The 19,362-nt window shown below is 36.8% G+C and overlaps 1 protein-coding gene across 1 annotated transcript in view; it reads right to left on the minus strand.

Annotated features, from left to right (window-relative positions):
• The window catches only part of LOC137488715 (uncharacterized), a 731,364-nt gene extending 712,222 nt beyond the window's left edge, over positions 1 to 19,142 (minus strand). Inside the window, exon 1 of the mRNA XM_087298063.1 lies at positions 18,913 to 19,142. The gene's annotated coding sequence lies outside the window, so the exon portion shown is untranslated. The remainder of the gene's footprint in view (positions 1 to 18,912) is intronic.
• Positions 19,143 to 19,362: the final 220 nt, after the last annotated feature.

Below are 19,362 nucleotides of genomic sequence, written 5' to 3' on the forward strand. Positions count from 1 at the left end.
CATGTCTAGATATTTAGCATGCCAAATATCTCACTGGTTTCGGCAATTCATCCGCGATTCTCTTAGATTGCATCTTTGATAATTCATACTGGGTGATTGTTACTCACGTAAATGAGCACCATGATTTAATTTCTCAAAACATGTCAGCGAGTCAAAATCGGGGCTAGAATCATGCAGGCTGAACTCGGCATAAGGGGTAGAATTGGGATCGGGCCTTTGTAAGCTGGGCTAGATAAGCACATAAATAGAAAAGAGCAGTGAGCCCAGTACTGAACCCTGGAGGACACCAGATTTTGTATCTATCGACTGAATTTAAAATAAAGTGGAAATGTTAGAAATCAAATCAATTTAGATCAAAGATGTTCCACATTAGGTAAACAGCAATGATTATTGTCAACTTAGAGGTCAGTTATAGAGAGATGTTTAACAAGATGTTTTATTTGCCTTGAAAACTTTACTCATCAGTTTTAATCCAGTGGTGTAAGCTCACTGTTGATGTAAAAGAGCCATTTTAAACTCTCCGAGGTAGTTGAAAGCATGAGATTAGATTGCTTTCATTGTGTAAAGGCGAATGTGATTGATTGAATTCAAACAGCTACAAGAAAAACACAACACCCACTCTTCACCAACTGACCAAACACCAATAGTGTCAAATGCACTACAGCAATGTTTTCACACTTTGCCATTTTGCACCAAAACACTGATTACAAATGAAATGGCAGCTGCCATCCATATCTTTTTCAGGGTATCTGCGGGGTCTTAAACGGTATTTAAATTAAAACCAAATTATAGGCCTTAAAAAGTCTTAAAGTTTTTTTTACAATGGCTATGACACTTTTTTTCAAAACATTTAACAAGTTTCCTAAACTCTTAACACGGTTAGCACAACATCCGTCTTCGTGGGCTATACAATTAACACATTTCTTGTTGCTTTGACACAAAATGCATCCAGTTAACACCAATTTAAAATGCTTGAACTTCTTTTACACACAAACTTAACCAAAACCAAAACAATGTAATTTTACAGTCCAATTTACCAATGCTTTCACACAGTATGTCAGAACAGATAACACCATGTTCTAAACAGAACCTATATAGGCTAAAGCCAAAGTGAACAGCTGTTCATACTGTAAATTGAAACACAAATATATTCCCTATATGTGTGTGTGTGTGTGTGTGTGTGTGTGTGTGTGTGTGTGTGTGTGTGTGTGTGTGTGTGTGTGTGTGTGTGTGTGTGTGTGTGTGTGTGTGTGTGTGTGTGTGTGTGTGTGTGTGTGTGTGTGTGTGTGTGTGTGTGTGTGTGTGTGTGTGTGTGTGTGTGTTTTGAACAATTATGTCATTATGAAACAAGTTTGCAGTGTTTTGTTAGACATGGTGTAGTGTGTTAGTTTATTATTGTATTTTGAAAAGAAGTTTAGAGGTTTAGTTTACAATGAGGGATTTTGAGCATGAAATTAACTGTTTTGTCAATTGTGTGTTTTAGGTGTGTTGCTGTGTTAAGAGTTTAGCAAACTTGATAAATGTATTGAAAAAAACTGTCATAGCCATTGTAAAAAACTGTAAATCCACTGAAGTATGGTGATGTAGGCCTTAAATAATTTTAATCGCGTCTTCATTTTCCTGTCCATGTAAATGTCTAAAATTTCATTCATTATGGTTTTAAAAAAGGTCTTTAAAAAATCTTAAATTTGACTTGAAACCTGTTGAAACCCTGTTTTTTTTTTTTTTTCAATCGCTCCCCTTTTTATTTGCTCATAAGCAACAGCATGAATTAATCCATCTCAGCTGAGTGACCACTTGCATTTTGAGCCATCCAAACAGGCTGAAACAGCCTGGAATTTGATTATACATATAACGTTTTCACAAGTATTCAGAATGAACCATTTTATACCAGGAATGAATCATTATTTCTTTGTCCATCTAAGATAAATTATTCATTCATTTATTTTCTTTTTGGCTGAGTCCCTTCATTACAGGGTGTCTGCGGGGTCTTAAAAAGTATTAAAAGTTAATAAATCGATGTAGAGAAATTAAAGGCCCTTAAAAAGTCTCTTAATTGGTATTTTGCAAGGTATTCAATTTTATATAATGTTTGATTATGCAATGTATGGTTTTATGCTTAAGTTTGCCCGAATTAAATCTGTCAATATCAGAATGCTGTGTAGATTATGAAATCATACTAGATTTAACATCATGCTGCTTTGTTTACTGAACCAACCTGCTGAATTAGCTAGATTTAATCAATTTTTGTTCTGTATATAAATATTGTTTTAGTTTTTTATTAATTTCTTAAAATAATGTTTAGTAAATACAGTGCAAGTTCAAGTATCGCCAGTGTTTCTGGTTGAAAAGTGGTTGTAAGGTGAATGGAAAGAGTCTTAAAAGGTATTGATTTTCACTCTCTGATACCTGTATACACTGTATTAATCAGGGGTCACCCCAGCGGAATGAACAGCCAACTTATCCAGCAAGTGTTTTTTTTACGCATCAGAGGCCCTTCACATCCATACACACTCATTCCCACCCATACACTATGGCCAATTTAGCTTACCCAATTCAATTATAGCGCATGTCTTTGGACTTGTTGGGGTGATGCAGTGGGAAGCACAATAACCTCACAGCAAGAAGGTCACTGGTTTGAGCCTCTGCATGGTCAGTTGGCTTTTTTTGTTTATTAGAGTTTCCATGTTCTCCCCATATTGGTGTGTTTCCTCCGGGTGCTCCAGTTTCCCACACAGTCCAAAGACATGTGGTACAGGTGAATTGAATAAACTTAAACGTGTAAGTGTAAGTGAGTGAATGAGTGTGTATGGGTGTTTCCCAGTACTGGGTTGCAGCTCGAAGGGTATTCGCTATGTAAACCATATGCTGGACAAGTTGACAGTTCATTCTGCTGTGGTGACCCCTTATGAATAAAGAGACTAAGCTGAAGGAAAATTAATAAATGAACATTTGCCAATGTTTAACAGTCTTATGAAAATGACTGTCAGATGCTCTATGACTCATGCCCTCTATGGCACTTTGGTAAATGTATAGCAATGTTAACATTTTAAAACCTCCACTGGTCTTGATTCTGTCATTGTCTGCTTTACCTCTGCTCTACAAACATTCTCAACCCTTTACACCTTCAGACGAGATCCATTTACCAAATTGCCTTCACACATTAGGCAGTTATATGGTAAAAATTGACTGGCTAAATCCTCTTGGGTAAAACGTTTTTTTTTTTTTTTTTTTTTTTTTTGATAGTCAACTTTAAAAATTCTACTAACTGCAAACATCTTCACAACTATGTCGACGAGCAGGCATTAGAGTACAACTGCCAACAGACATTCTACTAACTGTAAGTAACTTTGCAACTTCATGTTGGCTTACTCTTTAAACTCAATTCCTGGAGGGCCACAGCTCTGTACAGTTCTGCTTCAACCCTATCAAACACAGCTAATCCAACTAATCAAGATGTTTAAGACTAGTGTAGTCTTGAACACCTTGATTATTTGGATCAGTTGTGTTTTATTACGGTTGGAGCAAAACTGTGCAGAGCTGTGGCCCTCCAGGAATTAAGTCTGAGATTTATGCCTTACTCTAACAGTCTGGTATTGCTTCATAATACCATAGTAAGCGTTAGTTGTCCCTGTTCACACCTGGTATTAAAATGCGTTTTAGCCAATCAGATCACAAGTTGATGAGGGAAATACATCTTCGTTTACACATGGTTTTTCCTCTTTTACTTTTAAGCCTTTTTGTTAGTGGAAGGTCTGTGGACAAGTGTATGTATAGGGCTTATTCTAATGTAAAATATTGAAAACAAGCTCAGGCAATTTATAAATAGGGACAAAGGAGACAACAGAATTTTTTTCTTGCCTTCAAGCCAAACTTTGACCAATTTTTAGTGAAGCAAAAAGTTTAAAAGGGATCGTCACCTGTCTTTGGGAATTTTTGCCCATTCCACTTAGCAGTACCGCTCAAGCTCTATCTTGTTGGATGGGAAACCACAGCATGATGCTGCCACCACCATGCTTCACCGTGTGGATGGTACTAGCCTGGTGATGTGCGGTACCTGCTTTTCTCCAAACGTAATGCCTAGCATTCACTCCAAAGTATTCAATTTTAGTCTCAGCAGACCACAGAATTTTGTTTCTTATTGTAGCGGAGCGGGGACCAAGCTAAGGGTGCTGAGACTAAGTGATGCTTAAGGTTGCTTAAGGGTTAGCTCCCTTTAAACCACAAAACCCAACGACTAATCTCAATTTAAATTGATACTGACTACGCCACCTGGGATTCAAACCCAGGAAAAAAATAAAAGGTGACACAGATTCGTCTCTTTTTAGTTTAAGGAGCAGACAGGAGACATGAGAAAATACAAAAGTTTATTCACAATTCTTTAAAAAGGCGAACAATAAAATAGGTCCTGGTGACCAGTCAGCTCTGGAGGGCTTACTCATAAAAGGCACTGAAAGTGGTTAACATTCAACCCGCACACAGAAAATACCATATCAATATCATACTCTCCAAATCAATGTTCCCAAATAAATACATTAACTCACAGGACTGGGGCTACCCACAGGAGTGATCACCCGTGAAAGTTATACACCATACACTTTTACACCACAGCACACTCCAGCCACACACCCTGATGAATCAGAAGTGTCCCACTGCACACACTGGCACAGCAGCACCACCACTAAAAAGGTTCCTTCACCCGTGGGCCCCCAGCTCCTGCAAGAAAAATAAAGAAAATAATACCAAGAGCCACCAATGGGAAAAGGGCTTTACTCTCAACCAGGTTAATTGTACACAAAGCACAGACACATAAATCAGTCATTCAGAACTCAATACAGATTAATAATGAGGGCCTTTTGAAATGGTTTCATGAATTAGACACAGGAAAGAAAGATTCACAAAATACACTTTGGTGCAATTGAACATGGACACGATTTCACCACATTGATAACAGTTTGTTCAAAGTTGACGGCTCCGTTTCTGCCAATGCAACTGGACCTTCTATTGTCTTTAAAAAAACAATAAAAAGAGGTTTTGACAGAGCTCAATCAGCACTCAGACAGTAGCATCACCCAGAAAATAGAATTAAATGCTCCTGGATTTCAGCATGAATGTTCTTAAACAGCAGCTACAAATGTGGGCACATTTACGATCTGAACGAGTAGGAGAATCCTATAACAAACAAACACACATCCACACACTGTTATAAATCATTGCATTGGATAACACTCCTACTTACAACCACATGCAAACACTTACCAAACATGAATAATGTGTTCTTATATCAAATTCGTCGATTGATATAAAAAGTCTTCAACCACACAAACTGACAGTGGGGCAGTCAGTCGTCCAATCAGTCCAAACACTGATGGAAACACACATACACCAGGCAGGCTGGAATGCTACACAGGGTCAGCATTAACCCCCAGCCACCCCCAAACCGCTATGCTAACTGCACCTTACCTGGAAGCCATTGCCTGCACCCACGCACACAAACACAGGAAGTGGAATTTAGAACATGCCTCATGACAGGCTACAGCCCTAAGCAATAAATAGGGCAGTACACTGCACTGATTGGTCATTGCAGACGTCAATCACCATCACTTACCTCATGCACCCTGTCACATTATGGTCTAAGAGTCCTTCACATGCCTTTTGGAAAATTCCAGGCGGGGAGTGGCTTCCGTCTGACCACTCTACCATACATGCATGATTGGTGGATTGCTACACAGATGGTTGTCCTTCTGTAAGGTTCGCCTCTCTCAACAGAAAAACGCTGGAGCTCAGACAGAGTGACCATCGGGTTATTGATCACCTCCCTGACTGAGGCCTTTCTCCCCTGATCACTCAGCTTAGATGGCCGGCCAGCTCTAGGAAGAGTCATGGTGGTTCTAAACATCTTCCACTTATGGATGATGTAAACTGCTGTGCTCATTGGAACTTCAGAGCAGCAGAACATTTTCTGTAATCTTCCCCAGCTTTGTGCCTCAAAAAAATCCTGTCTTAGAGGTTTGTGCTTTGACATGCACTGTCAACCCTGGGACCTTATGTAGAAATGTGTATGCCTTTTCAAATCATGTCCAATCAACTGAATTTACCACAGGTGAACTCCAAAAAGTTACTGAAACATCTCAAGAATGATCAGTGGAAACAGAATGTACCTGAGCTCAATTTAGAGCTTCATGGCAAAGACAGTGCATACTTATGTACATGTGATTTTTTCAGGTTTTTTATTTGTATTAAATTTGCAACAATTTCAAAAAAATCTTTTTTCACATTGTTATTATGGGGTATTGTATGTAGAATTTTGAGGAAATAAATTTAATCCATTCTGGAATAAGGCTGTAACATAAAAAAATGTGTAAAAAGTGAAGCCCTTTGAATACTTTCCAGATGCACTGTATGTAGGGTCAAAAACCAAACTTGATTAAGGTTAGTTTAGCTAAATAAGGAAATTTCCCATGACGACTATCTACCTTTGGCCCGAAGGTAAATGTAGTCGCCATGGGAAATTTCCTAATTGATTTAATAATATTTAAAAATTACTAGAAAACATTCAGTCATTCATTTTCTTTTCGGCTTATTCCCTTTATTAATCTGGGGTCGCCACAGCAGAATGAGCCACTAACTTATTCAGCACATGTTTCACGCAGCATTATTATTTTAATATTAGCTGCAACCCATCTCTGGGAAACTTCCATACACACTCATTTACACTACAGACAATTTAGCCTACCCAATGTACTTGTACTGCATGTCTTTGGACTGTGGGGGAAACCGGAGCACCCAGATAAAACCCACGCAAACGCAGGGAGAACATGCAAACTCCACACAGAAACGTCAACTGACCCAGCCGAGGCTCAAACCAGCAACCTTCCTGCTGTGAGGCGTCATCACTACCTACTGCGCCACTGTTGCCCAACTAGAAAACATTGCTTTATATTACCAACACAACACAATTCTTTTTACATTTTATAATGAACTTTCTATAGTAAAAACAAAAACCTTGTATATAACAGAATAGTTACACTAGATTTTGCCTTGATTTGCTCACTGCATAGTCCTCTATCCATCAAGTGACATTTACATTTGAAAAAATCAGAGTCATATACAACATTTAATTGAAAAATGTCATTTCAGTTGACTTTTTTTGTAGCTTGGCAATTAAACAAACAAACAAAAAGAGGGTGTGTCAAATTAGAAATGACGATCTCTTTCACCTAAATCTTTCTCAGTCTCTTCCCAGATGGGATGGTGGGCCAAATCAAAGGTTACAATGGGCCAACTTTGGCCCACGGACCATACTTCGGGCATCTCTGGTTTAAGGACAATGTTATTTTGACGTCCAATAACAACGTCAAATGACGCTGATATTTGGTTAATTTTAAGTTGTATTGGAAATTGACCAAAATCCAACATCATATTGACATCAAATACTGACATTTATAGGCCAGGTATGGTTACCAAAATATAACATCTGATAGATGTCATAGTGGTAACATCCACACAACATCAAGCTGTAACATCAATAGACATTTGATATTTGCTTGATTTTAGGGTTGGACATCAACCTGACATTGAGCTCTGACATCAACCCTAATTTTATTTCCAAACAAAATCCAATGTCCCCATGACGTGTTAACGTACACATCAACATCTAGTTAATCCGACTTCATAGTACAGGCCTCTGGTGGAAACAAGTGCTGTTTGAACACAAAACCACACAAGTGTCTAGAGTACTAAAGCAATGCTGTTAAATACAATTTTGTGTTACAGAAAATAAAGTGTTTTCATGCTGTAGGCCTTATTGGAGGCAAAAAATGTCAAAAATTCCATTGGACTGACTGAAACTTGGATATTTAGCTGATTTTTGCTGCTTACAATAATCAATTTTTGTCATGTCTTCGCTTGTACTAATTGGTTAGACCACACAAAAATATTTAGAGTACTATAAACTACCAAAAGTTCTACAAATAAAGCAGAAGAGAGACAAAGAAACAAAACAAAACTGAGAAACAAAAGGTGTTTGAGTTGGCCAAACTGATCCAGGATTTCCAGAACAAGAATCTTGACTAAATGTTTCCAGTAAAGTAAACATTAGGCTTAAATATTGGGCTTACATTTTAACAAATTTTGCACAAGCCTATCTTTTACCACCTATTAAATTCGGTTTATCAAAATGTTGCAGTCTTTTCTGCTTATCAAGTCCTTCTTTATAAGATCGTGTATCTTCCACATGTTTTTGTCTAGGGGTTCTGAAAACATACTGTAAATAGCAGAATAACACATTCAGTAACATATTAACTCTGCAATCCATCCTGTTGTTTACATCAGAGTATCACCTGTGCATACAGATAACTGACCAAATCTTGACTTGACTTTACCAGAAAGTAGACACGATCAAAACATTTCAGACCCTGTTTGTTCCTGTAGCTTTAGCTTTATCCAATTGTGTTCAGGGGTCTCGTTTCCAAACATGTACACACAAAACAGGGTTGGAAACATGCATGCGTTAATTCTCACGGAAAAGTTGTAATCTATAAAAAAATAACTTGACCTGAGCTTACACATTTAACTTAAATATTGACTTAATTGAACCACTTGAAGTCATCATGAGCCATAAATGTTAATAACTAAAATATTTATTCTGACGTACATTCACTTTTAGTTTTTTTGCACAAAATTTTTTTTTTAATGAGGCACCAGGTCAAGAATATTACAACATATTTAAACATATCAAAGTGAAGAACCTCAAGGCTTTTATTTATTTAATTTTGAAGAAATGTGACAGAAATCTAATAAGAGAGTCTTCAGCCCAATATTACAGAACCTCAGGTCATGATGGAAACTAACTATGGCTCAATTAAAGGAACAGGATAGAGAAAAGGCGAAGTAATGAAGCACACACTGCAGTAGTCAGCCCCCATCAAAGCATCACATGACTAAAAAGCCTCACAAAGCCTGCTTCTCATAATGACCTGCACGTGTCATCCCTGTCCAAAAATTCACTTTAAACACATAAGCAAAATGTTCATAACAATAAAAAAAAATCTCTAAAAATACTAAGTGTTATACTGAGTGTTATATAATACTGATTTCTAAGGGTGCTTTCACACCTGTGAATTGATTAATTTTATCCGAAACAGGGATTAAAATTGTTACAGTGTTGCTCTTTGTTCTTGGTGCGGTTCGCTTTCACACTGCAAAGTTTCTAAATGGACCAAAAGTGCTAAAACAAGTCGCGTGTGAGTAAACTCTCCTCACATTGGTCAGTTTCACGTTTTTTGTGGCGGTGATGGTGTTTGACAGGGTGCGCGCGATGTGTCTAAAGAGCGACGAGGGATGTGGTGGGGAAGGGTTAGAAGGGTGCGCAACATATTTAAGGACCGGGACGGAGACTTGGGATGTCTGGAATGACATCCTGCCCTACTCATAATTCTCTCTTCAAATAGCTGTATGCCTATTAAATATTCATAATACACTGTGATATTACCGGTCTCAGACCGTTTTGGTTTCTCAGTACAATCGATCCGCTCCAGAGTTCTTTTCAATTGAGTTGAGACCACCATTCTAGCAATCTCGGAGCAAATGTTTTTTGGCGCAGATCCGAGCGTGATTGGTGGTTTCAAATATGCCAAACGAACCGCGTAAACTAGGCAAACGAGACAGGTTCTGAAACAAAGGTCTAGGTGTGAAAGCACCCTAAATTTACTTTGACTTGTATTTCATTTTAGACAATACAGCAAACATTATTTATTGTGCAGGGCAGAGGGAAAGAAGGGAGCGAACAACTGTTATCAGTTGGCTCACAAAATGAGACACAAACTGTAAGACACATGATTTTATAGTTTACAAAGTTAAAATGCAAGGAAATAAACAGTAATTAGTTTAATGTCCTGCTACAAATTTTTTTTTTCTTAGATTCATATACACATAACCACAATTTGTTATAGCAGTATAAAAATAATGGTGTTTATATAAACACTAAATATTAGGAGAACTTCTCTCCTCCTTAATCCCTGGGTCCGAATGCAGACACAGTAATAATTACAGCAGGTCTCTTGCCCTGTCTATTTCAACCATTAACCCTGCCAGTATTTTGGAGGACTTTAAAAGTAAAAGACAAAGTCCGCCAATCTCCAATTCTCGTTCCACTCTTCCAACTAAAATGTGCGGATGCAGTCTCAATCAGTCATTGGGTCTCACAGCTTGGCAGGTCTGCCCTCCTTTTGAAAGCACATGCTCTCACAAATAATTAAGAAGCAGGGTCTTCTCATAGGATAAGAAAACTCCACTATGAATAATAATGAGAAACTGACATGTCATTACTTCACTCGCAGATTCCTGCCCCAAAAATGATTTGAAACCCGGAAGATGAAAGTAGCTTACTAACTCAAAATTATCCATTTTTCCCCACAATTAAAGCTGGTAGCTGCTAACATAGTCTTTGATGCTTTTGATGCTCAACACACACAAATCTTTAAAAAAAATTTAGAGTACCCCAGGGTGTCTTGAACCTTTAAGGTGGGCAACAGTCTTCCTTGTTGCATTGTGCGAAAATGGAAATGCTTGTAGTTTCTGCCAACCCGACTCTACACCATAACTTTTCAATCCCGATGGATGGGGCAAACATTACAGCATCCAAAATGATGAAAAGCCTTGGAGTAACAATTGATGACCAACTAAACTTCCCTGACCACATTTCTAGAACTGCTTGATCGTGCAGATTCGCACTCTATAACATCAGAAAGGTCCGACCCTTCTTATCTGAACATGAAGCTCAACTCCTTGTTCAAGCTCTTGTTCTCTCCAGACTGGATTACTGCAACTCTCTACTAGCGGGGCTTCCAGCTAACTATATCAAGCCTCTTCAGCTGCTCCAGAATGCAGCAGCAAGAGTGGTCTTTAATGAACCTAAAAGAGCACATGTCACTCCACTGCTCTTCCGTTTGCACTGGCTGCCAGTTGCTCCTCGCATCAAATTCAGAGCTCTGATGTTTGCCTACAAAGCAACTTCTGGCCTTGCTCCTCCTAATCTGCTCTCACTTCTGCAGATCTATGTGCCCTCCAGAAACTTGCGTTCTGCGAATGAACGTCGCCTCGTGGTTCCATCCCAAAGAGGGAAGAAATCACTTTCCCGAACGCTCGCATTCAATCTGCCCAGTTGGAGGAATGTACTCCCTTACTGCATCAGAACAGCAGAGTCACTCGCTGTTTTCAAGAAACGACTAAAAACTCAAATTTAGTCTCCACTTCACTTCCTAATCTGCAATTGCCTCTCTGGATATACCAATAACTGTACTCAAAAAAAAAAAAAAAATTACTAATGCTTTCCTTCCTAGACTTTACAGACCTGAAACTTGCCTATAGCACTTATTCATTGTTGCTCTTATAGTTGTGTAAATTGCTTCCTTGTCCTCATTTGTAAGTCGCTTTGGATAAAAGCGTCTGCTAAATGACTAAATTTAAATGTAAATGTACCACAAATATGTCACATATTTTCTATTAGAGACATGCCGGGACTGCAGGCAGGCCACTAAAGTACCCCTATCCTCTTTCTCTGCAGCCAGGACTTTGTAATGTGTGTAGAATGGTTTTGCATTGTCTTCTTGAAATACGCATCGGTGTCACTGGAAAAGAAGGCAGCAAAAGTCTCCAAAATCTCTATGTACTTTTCAGCAATAATGGCACCATCACAGAAGTGCAAGTTCTACAAATCTTTGTTCATAGTTTTACAACTCTTTGTTAATGAATGCTACAGCATACTGTAATTTCAACTATCCTAAACTGATAAACTGTAATAAATATGGTAATATACATTAGCTTTTACTACAGTAAACTGTGGAGTATTGTAACAATGTAGCCTATAGTTGTAAAAAAAAAAAACTAATATAGGGGAGTTCTTCCTGTATATTGGAATAAATGGCTGAAAATCAACTTAAAGACTAATAAATAAACATGGTAAACATTTTTTGCTGGTCAGTGACCACCCACATTAAAAAAAATACTACACTAAACAGTGTTTTTTAACTATAGTAAAAAAAAAAAAAATTATTATCTATATAATATGGTGCTTTTATTATATATATATATATATATATATATATATATATATATATATATATATATATATATATGTATGTGTATATATATATATATATATATATATATATATATATATATATATATATATATATATATATATATATATATATGTATAGATAGATAATATTAAATATTATGGGTTTTACTACATTAAACTGTGGTGTATCGCAGTGTAATATACTGTACGTTTGTAGAATTACCCAGTATTGGGTAATTTGTTTATATTACTATAGTTTTATGTTACCATAGCAAATGTATTATTCCCTCAACAGGTTAATTTAAGTGATTTACTATTGCATGGTTCAAAAACACTAAAAATTTGCTTTTAATTTGGGTTGCACATGAACGTCACAATAAAAATAATGGTCACTTTAATAAATAAGTTTACATAAAACTTTACAGTGCTATTGGGGCAAAGTTTGTGAGGTTAATGAGAGCCATTGCTGTGGATTTGAGAGTACAGTAGAAGGCAAGATCAGAGGAGGGAAATAATGTGGGAAGAGATTACACTTCACTGCCTGCTGCAAAACTCAATAATCTGCGGACTTTGATCTCACAATGAGTTCATTAAGTGCGGCGTATTGTACTCCAGGTGATGTAACAAGCCATAACATTACATTTTAGATTTAATCATGTATCAAAAGACAAATTCCAACCATTCCAGATTCCAGTTTTTGTTTGCTTCAAACTTATATAGTCATGTGAAAAAGTTAGGACCCTACTGAATGTCATGGTTTTCCATATCAGAATATAATAGTAATAATAATAATAATAATAATAATAATAATAATAATAATAAGTCTAGTCTGTACAGGTTTTAAAATTTGAAAGATAAATCTGCAGATGAACAATATAACATGACATCTCACATTGTCGTTATTGATTAATCTCTCTCACACACACAGTAATTGTACTTCAGTTGTCAAAAATCTTTTACCAAATTGAGTAGATTACTTATTAAACCACAATCTTTTCAGTTGAAGAGTTAGAGTTAGATTTATTTTAGCTAGAAGGAAAGAGTAAGATTACAATTATGCTAGAGTTGTGTTGTAGATGAAATATAGGTTTAAATATAAATATACTTGACAGAATGGACTGACAGAGATGTATTTAAAGTTTTATTTTGAAGTTTTAACATATGAAACACTGGTAGGAATTAGTATAAACCTCTGCATAAACAATGTTTAATTAATTAGGTGTATTGCTGTTATTTCAATCAAGAAAATTTACAGTGAGAGCTGAGTGACGACACAGTGCATAAATGTGTAGGTTATATAAACACTTATATTGAGCTACATGTGTTTGTTGCCTCTTTACAAACATACAAATAAAATTTCACAGAATACATGTTAACCAAACAAAAGTTACAGTTAAAGTGATTTTATGTTTCTTTTTGGCACTTTGAATGATTAGTTCATTTTCTAGGATGAATAATGATGGGATGAAATATTCCATGCATATAATGCCAGTCTTGTCTTCAAAAAGTCCTACATACACACATAGTACTCTATGTATAATGCATGCTTAGCTCAAATAAAAAAAGGGGTGAAAAAGATCATTGTTGTAATTTCATTTACAAACATTGTGGCCAATCAAACTGTGTCTGTGTCTGTATAATAAGGAGCCATTAACATTGCATATTTTGCAGGCACAAGTTTGTTATTTCCAACGCTATCTCACGGAAATTCGGAACTTTTGGGTTTAGCAATGCATGCAATTTAGTACAATTTGGTTGTCCCCCAATGACGATTGGGTTTAGGGGCAGTGTTTGGTGCCACACCTCCTTTTTAAAAATGTAACATTTTCGTATTACTGAACTCGTACAAATTAACCACAAAACTGACAAAATGTAAAATACTCACGTTTCCCCATAAGATCAGGCTGATTATTTCCAATGGAAGTGTGTGACTTGTGGATGCAAATAGCATGAATCAGAAGTATGACTCATCACACAGAGCACCCAAACCACCATAAATAAAAATTATATCAGGGCTAAAGCAATGGTCTGTTTGCCATCCACTGAATAAATTTTCATTGATTAGCAATGACAGACGCTATAGATTGAGAGCCAAAAGCATGTTGAAAATGGTGAAGGTAATGACATGCCTTCACTTTCCACACACTTTTAGACACAATATGTGACCTAGGGATATTGGGTGCATCATCACAGTCTGTTTTGTTCTGATTGGCCTTTTTTTCACTGGGATTTTACACATGTGAATTACATGAGAATGAGAAAACAATTGTGTTTGAGGCTCACAATATGTCATTTCCATGAACTGAACTCTTATTAATCAGCTAAGCCTTTTCATTTATGGTAACTTTAAAACTGTAGAATTTTTCATCAAGGTGGTATTATTGATGTACCAAATGAACCACAGCTTAAGCTGTGTGCTTTTTTACAGAAAGAAAAAAGGTTAATAAAAATATTCATGTATAAAACAAGACCTGAGTATCTCAGGATTTCAGGATTTTCAAAGTTTCAACTTATGTTCTAACCAAGGTTTACCAAATTATGTATACATGTATGCATGTATGTTTGTTGCCACCAATTGACATATCAATGTAATTCCTAAAATCTTTTCATAAAAAGTGTTCATATTTGAAATATAAAATGTTATCCCAGTATCTTTAGTTCATTGTTTAGTTCATTATGGCTGTATGGGTATTTGAAGTGAGATTGTAATAATCATTTTATTGGCTAAATACTTAAAAAATTATAATTTAAAAAAAAATTTGTTTTTATAATTTATTAGTTCATGGTTTATGAGGGGTAAAACGTCAAACAGGGGGACTAAATCTTCCCTAGAAAACAGTCGAGAACCGCTCCTGTTGCTAACCATGTTCATCAGTTCTTAACCACATCGAACCCATAATGTGATGTTCACTTCCAGAAGGTTAACACACCATGCCACAAAAGCTAAAATCATCTGGTTTCTTGAACATGACAATGAGCTCACTAAACTCAAATGTCCTCCACAGTCACCAGATCTCAATCCAATAGAACATTTTTAGGATTGTTCTTTAATGGGAGACTGACAAAATCAATGTATGTCAACATAGCATATTCTCTGAGGAATGTTTCCAACATCTTGTTGAATCTATGCTGCAGTTCAGGTACTTATTAAGACAAAAAGGTCCAGTCTGCTACTAACATTCATTCATTTTCTTGTCAGCTTAGTCCCTTTATTAATTTGGGGTCCACAGCGAAATGAACCGCCAACTTATCCAGCAAGTTTTTATGCAGTGGATGCCCTTCCAGCTGCAACCTGTTTCTTGGAAACATCCACACATACACACACTACAGACAATTTAGCCTACCCAATTCACCTGTACCGCATGTCTTTGGACTGTGGGGGAAACCAGAGTACCCGCAGGGAGACCTTCTTGCTGTGAGGCAAACGTGCTACCCACTGCGCCACTGCATCGCCTACTACTTACATCTCAAACGTATATAGTGACCTTGCAGCAGAACATTGTAACATATGATAAGAGTCACTTCTTTCTGCTGATGTGTGCAAGGTTAAGGCAAACACATTCGGCCCTCAATTTTGAGTTCACAACACAGTTCTAACTATCTGATCAACAACCACTGATAAGAAAAATAAACAAATTATTAGGCCATTGCTGTCTTGCTGATTTAATTGCTTTTACACTTATTTTCCTTTTTTTGTGATCTATTATTATTTTTTTTTTAGATTGGTGTATATTTTCTTGACTATAGAGTATATCCTAAACATGCACATATTTTAGTAAGCAGGGGATCCCGCTAAAGCCTCACCCAAAACAAACACACATTCCTCTCACAGCTGATACAAGAAATAGAGATTAAGACAACAGCCCAATATCACAGTAGGCCCATAAAGTCCAGAGTGCTCAGATCACACACAGAAACAACATAAACAAGGGTGTGAATCCAGAAAAACATTTTCTATGGAATCATACAGAAGGTATTTCTTGGAAAAATCGTATTAATGTGTTAAAGATTTCATGCAATGCAATTTTATTCTATTATTAATACTATGTGGTGTCCATCAGTTCATGCGGTGTCCATTCATGTTCAAAACTAATATTATTCAGACACCTACACCATTTCTTACACAAGGACAGTTTATTCACCATAGTTTAGACTGTTTCAGAGAAAATTTACTTTGATAAGTAATGGATTACAATCAACCAAAAATAATACAGTCAACATTATTATGACAATATTAATAACTATCAGTACTTTCTATATTCATTCTTATCCTCAATGTCAGTCTGTCTCTCTGCTGTAAATAAAATTAATCAAACCTGACCTTCAGTATTTTTAGACTCGCTGTTGCAGCTTTTTCACTTAGTTTTTAGTTAACCAAATAAATCATTTTTAGGTATAATAGATAACAATTGACAATTCCACATTCTTTTATGTTACAGCCGTATTCCAAAATGGATTAAATACATTTATTACCTCAAAATTCCACATATAATACCCCCTAATGACAATGTGAAAAAAGCTATTTTTTTTTCCTTCAAACAACACAACTTGCAAAGAAGTATATGAGCTCTGTTAATCAATTACTACACAATGGACAACGAAATGCAGAACTCAATATGAATCAGTGCAGCATTGCTTATCATTGTAGCTTATTGCCAGTGCCGTTTGTTGTCTTTCTATTTGGGCTGTCAAATTTGCCCTTTTGCAAAATTGGATCCAGAATAAGAAATGCTTTGATTAAATGTATTTTAAATTCATGACATTTTTTTAAAACCGTGGCTGAAAACTGAAATACTGTTAAAAAACAAAAAAGACAAAAATAAAAAAATTACTGTAAATATAAGAGAAAACACATGTAAACCAAAATACACTCAAATCTATCACAGTAGAAGACATAGCCACTATTGACCTCCTCCATCCATCCAAATAACAACACAGACAGGCCACCTTTTTTATAAGGTTTGCAGACTGATTACTAATTGAAGGAGTATCAAATCAGTGCTTCAGTGATTTCATACTGATCTTGGTATTTTCTAATTGTTAGGAATAGATGGTTTATGTTTGGTTTCCATAGCTAAAACAATGGAGTTTGGACTGCTTGAGAAACATCCATGTTAATTGTTTTGAAAAATGTTGGGGGAAATGTGTCAATCCCGTGAGAACACATTTTCAAGACATGTCTTCTGCTCTGCTGGGATAGTGATGAGGAAAATGGAGTGAATCCTACTTGTGATCCTTTATTCATGACATAAGTCTTCTAATGTAAATGGCTACAACATAAAAAAATCTTCTACATGAAAAATGGCTGAACAAGTTGTCATAATATTTTGTCATTATGCAATTTTCTATGCATATCCATTTTTGTTCTAAATCTGTATAGAATTAGTAAATTTCTCACAGGTAAATATAGGCTTTTCTAATAAAGGTGTATCCGAAAGGAGACTGTCCTACATTCATATTTGTACTTTTGCTTTTTGTTTTTTATGTGTCATGCATTGCAGTCTTTTCTGTATAAGTTTTGACTGTCTTATCTGGACACAATGACAGCATTCTGATGACACTGACAGAGATGAACTGACAGATTAGAGAGATGTACTAAGTATTTTATGCCACAAAGTCTATTTTTGGCCTTAACTAGTCAGGGATGGGCAGTATTTATTATACATGTATTTAAAATACATATTTTAAATACAAAATAGTATTTTGTCATTTGTATTTTATGGGGTTTATAGAAATTGGTTTATATTTTGTATCAAAATACTTTAGTCTCTTGTATTTTTGTATTTTAAAATACTGTAAAATACTTTGTAGGAAGTCTACATGATGACTTCATAAAAATTGGGCTTGAGATTGGTGCTTTCTCAGTTATTTGCCTAGATTTGAGATAATTGGTTAAGAAGGTGATCAATGCTTGGAGTTTGAATGGAAACTATGCAACTCACATAGAGGGTTCAATTTTAATGATCTAGTCGCAGACTCTAAGGGTGCTTTCACACCTGCCTTATTTAGTTCGACTGAATCGCACTAGAGTTCGTTTTCCCTTTTGGTGCGGTTCGTTTGGGCAGGTGAGAATGTGGCAATCGTACTCGAGTTCGCACCAAAAGCGGACCAAATAAGCGGACCGAGACCTGCTTGAAGAGGTGGTCTTGGTACGCTTTCAAACAAACCCTGGCGCTTCATTCTCGAAATGTATAGTTTGTCTAAAGCAGACATACAATCAGTCAGCGCAGTCGTCCCTCCAGAGTAAAAACGACATTTTGTGTCTGCCGGTTTTGTTTACTTGGGGGAGTTCATTGGCATTTTCCCGCATGTGAATTCTAGCTAATCAATAAGCAGTTTAGGAAATATGTTCAGCAACATCTTTTCCAATGAGAGATGTGGATTTTGTCAGATGACTGCATTTTGGTTCGTTTCAACTGGTTCGGACCAAAGCCAGCAGTGTGGTGTGAAAACAACCCAAAGACGGCAGAAAATGTAACAATGTATCATTTATTGCCCTTGGTCCGGACCAAATGAAGCGAACTACAGATGTGAAAGCACCCTTAGGGTCCTAAGCACTTTTGGTCCACACCCAGGTTCGTTTGACGTCATAGTATGGTACTTTTAACTAGTGTGAACATGTCTTCTGAACTCGGGTGCGCACCCGTGAACCGTACCCGAATCCGCCTGAAAGAGGTGATCTGGGGTACGGTTCATGCGAACTCTGGTACGGTTCACTTCTGATGTGAATGCAATCATACCAAATAACGGAAGTGAACCGCCAACTGTACAACAAACTATCGTTTTCATAGCGTTCGTTCGTGTTTGTGTGTGTGTGTCACGGTTCGTACCTTGGTGACACATGCGGAACTGAGCCAGGGCAAATACAGTGATACACAGTGATGTCTGCTTGTCTCCTCTAAAAACAGTTTCTGCAGACACTGTGTGATGTTTTGAATGTTTATAATATGTTTGCGGTAGATGGACGCGAGTCGCTTTCTGTATGTCCAAAATCCAAAGCTTCAGTTAAAGCAGAATGACCTCGATGTGCGGAAGTCTTTCCATCTCGGCGCTTGCTTTCGTGACCGTCACCTAGCAACGGCCTTAAACAAAACAACAGCTCAATGACACAAGCATACCGGGGTTCAGAAGGAAAAAAGACAGTATAAACACAAACCAACCGAGGAGGTGGCAGAAAGAGACAATCGAACTTGGGTACAGTCCAGGCAAATGAACCAAGTGTGAAAGCACCCTAAATCACATGGCGCTAAAGCAGCGTGCCTGAATTCTCTTTTTCTTCT

Source organism: Danio rerio, chromosome 20 (assembly GCF_052040795.2).
Source record: "Danio rerio strain M-AB ecotype USA chromosome 20, GRCz13ab, whole genome shotgun sequence".
Taxonomy (NCBI): domain Eukaryota; kingdom Metazoa; phylum Chordata; class Actinopteri; order Cypriniformes; family Danionidae; genus Danio; species Danio rerio.